Here is a 3,466-nt window from a genome sequence, read left to right as displayed (position 1 = left end):
TAAACGTGTCAGATGCATAATTGAGTAAGCTGAAAAAAATTAAAACTCCCTTTCTCCGCGAAATGTTAAATTTTGGGACGGATATCGATGAAATGTAAAATATCCAATATGGCTCGCCTAAGTTTTGGGAATTTTATCTAATTTTTTGATGAGTATAAAATTGAAAAATAAAGATCAGATTAAAAATAGAAAACATTTCTAAAACCAAAAAAATATATGAAATATTTTCAATTATATATTTATATAAGTATTTTTAATTATATAAATAATTTATTATTTATATAAAATAGTAAAACTAAGTAAAGATTTTTTAAAAAGGTAGTCATGTTGATTAAATATCCAATATCGCCTATTTGTAGATTGTCCTCTTTTTCATACATATTTTTAAAAAATCAACATGTTTAATTAAGTGTTTATTAATATACTTATGGAAAAAATTACACATTCAACTATTTATTAAATATAAAACTGTATATTTACTACGAGGCGTTATTTAAACTTTTACCTGTCAAAAATCTCCCCCAACTAACTGGAGAAAAACAAGAAATACTAATCAAAATTAGTTAACACTAAATAAAAAAATAGAATCTTAACTTTCGTATGATAATAAACTATATTCTGTTTCCAGTAATGTCCCTGGCCATAATGATTTCGCCATACAAAGAGTTTTCTTAAGAGTTTCTTTGAATTATACAAAGCAAAAATTTATCTCTTTAGATTCAGAAGAGCACAATTTATAAAGTGTGATTATAATACAAGCAGTAAGAAAGCAAATATTGACTACTGGAATAAATACATCTCGATTTCCTAAACGATATATAGGCGTTAGCTATAAAATTCGTTGTGTATTTGGAATGCGAGGTGAGCCAAATTGGGTTTATGGCCATATTGAGTACAGATACCTTAATTACAGAATAAAATTTCTCACCGCTGTCATTTTGTCATTTTCGGGCGAAGATCCGTCAGAGGATTAAAATCGAATGTTATGTAGGCAACGCGCAGATTCGAGTTGAGAAAGGTCGAGGAGAGGAGGAGGCCTTCGAGAATCTCGAGCTGCACAGGCAGCGGCGGGCAGTCCACCGCTTGCAATTTCGTCCGGGATTTACTGGCGGGCGTCGAGGTATTACTTTTCGCGGAGAAAATTCCAGAGTATAACGTCGACTCCTGACGTGCATACCGTAATGATCGTCTTGGTTTTTGCACGAAGAACGCAGAATCTAAGCCGGGTGTCGATGGTATACGACACCGCGCACGCGGAGTTTTCTCGGCTCTCCCCCTCGCACAGCAAGACTCTTTACCAACCGTTAAATCGTTTACAACCTTCGTACCTTGTAAACGAAGACTGCCGGTGCACGGCTTAACCGACTCCGCTGCGCGTTTTCTTTTCTCTTTGCTAATGACGAACAAGAAAGAGATAGAGAGAGGGGGTTCCGTATCTACCAAAGGATCCGCGGAATCGCAGAAATTACGGTCGCTGTGATTCGTGCGTTCTAAAACCTCTCGCCTCGGAATTTAACACGTTGTATACCACGCGAATTGCTGGCGATTGCGCGTTATGATATTGCCAAGTCGTACTGATGTAAAAAGAAAAGAGATTAAAAGCAAAGAAATAGTATACGTAAAAATAGAAGATTAAAATTACTGAAAATAATAATTATTATTAACAATTATTTCTTCCCAGCAATTAAATACAAGAGAGACAACGCTCAATGGCATGTTAATCTAATTGAGTCTCAATACTATGATATATAATAATATATTAATATAATTAAACAAATTTGAAGTATTATTTTCCAGACATCTCGTACGTGATAATCAATTTACAGGTTTACGGTTTATGGTTTCACCACTTCCGCTCGTGACAGCGGAAGTCAATCCGGATCTATCGCGTGAAGTTAGCAGAAGGAGGTGGCTGCGGACCTCGGTTGCTAAGTCCGAGGAATTACGGTCTTCCTGCACTTCGCGAACGATGCGTATCTGGTTCGCCCATCTCATAATTTCCAGGGAGGCTAATTGCTCACGCACTGCGAAATAACGCGGATACGTGGGAGGAAGTTAGTTCGAAGCATCGGCTCGAAATTAATTTTTCAAGATGGTAAACTGCATACACAGACACATACATACACACACACGCATCACGCATCACGTCCGCGATGCGCATAATTATAACAACAACAAGGGGCAACTGCAACACACTTGCTTGGCAAAAATTACACGTCTACCCAATAATTGACGAAAAGGTCTCTCTAATTACTTTCGGTTGGTGTTTGATCCATTTAATTACAAGTTGCGCATACATCTTATTATTAATTATTCCGCGACGGAAATCACTATCCTCGTTACACCTCGCGACTGTATTCCACTTTATTTGTCAAAAATTTAATTGTGATCTGCGTATTTTTTTTTCTTTTTAGTACTAGAAATGCTAAGAATATCTGAGTAAACGATTATTCCAATTTCTCTATAAAAAAAAGTTTTATATGTAAGCAGCAGGCCTAGTGCATTGCTGACCTTGGTTCGCATATTCTTCGATCAGGATGTCTCGAAATTTTATTCTGAAATACGAATCGTGTCTGCCAGACCTATCGTATCCCGGGTAAATATAATTTTTATGCTCGAAGAAATTTTCATCTTTTTTTCTTTTTCAACGATTTTTTATCGTTTACAGTACAGGAATTTCACGAACTATTGAAAAATTGAAATTTCTATTTTAATTTTACAAATTAAGTCATTTAAATTTTAATTTTTTTCAAAAATGCTTTTTTTATTTGTCAATGTTTAATATTAATAATAGTATCAATAATAAAATGTATCATTCAATGCAAATACAATATATCTTCAATTTATACTCATTCATGCATATTAAAAAATATTATTTTTAGTTTACTGAATAATTAAACTTTTTTTAAATAACCAATACTTGAATCTTTCTTTGTAGTTTAAAATGTCAAGGTATAAAAGTATTTTTTCTTGAGTCATTTTTGTTTCAAATTTATGAATTTTTATATGAGAACGTGTATTTCTCGGATATTGTCGGGCATAATTAATTATAATATTTGTATAAACTTTAAATTAACAACTAGACAGATACTTTCTAAAAATGCTAAAGTACAGGTAAAAGTCACTCAATAATTTTTATATAAGTAAAAGTGATAAAAATTAACGACGGAATTCATAGTGAATTGGAAAGGTGTGTATTAAGTGTCAACATTTAATCCTGTTAATACCGTCAACCGCGACTCTTCGTTAATAATCTTTCGGCACGAGCTGTGTCCCAGATTCTAGATAAATTTACACCTATTACTATTTCAACTACAACAACTACTACTACTACTACTTCCACTAGCATTACTACAAACAAACGGATTCCGTTCTCGTCCAGGCAAGATGCATCGCGCGCACCTGCGAAACTACCGACAGACAGATATTGGCATTTGAGAATCTGCCACGAGGGTCGGGAGGCAGG

Source organism: Monomorium pharaonis, chromosome 5, assembly GCF_013373865.1.
Source record: "Monomorium pharaonis isolate MP-MQ-018 chromosome 5, ASM1337386v2, whole genome shotgun sequence".
In the NCBI taxonomy this organism is placed as follows: domain Eukaryota; kingdom Metazoa; phylum Arthropoda; class Insecta; order Hymenoptera; family Formicidae; genus Monomorium; species Monomorium pharaonis.
Note: the sequence above shows the minus strand (reverse complement) of the source record.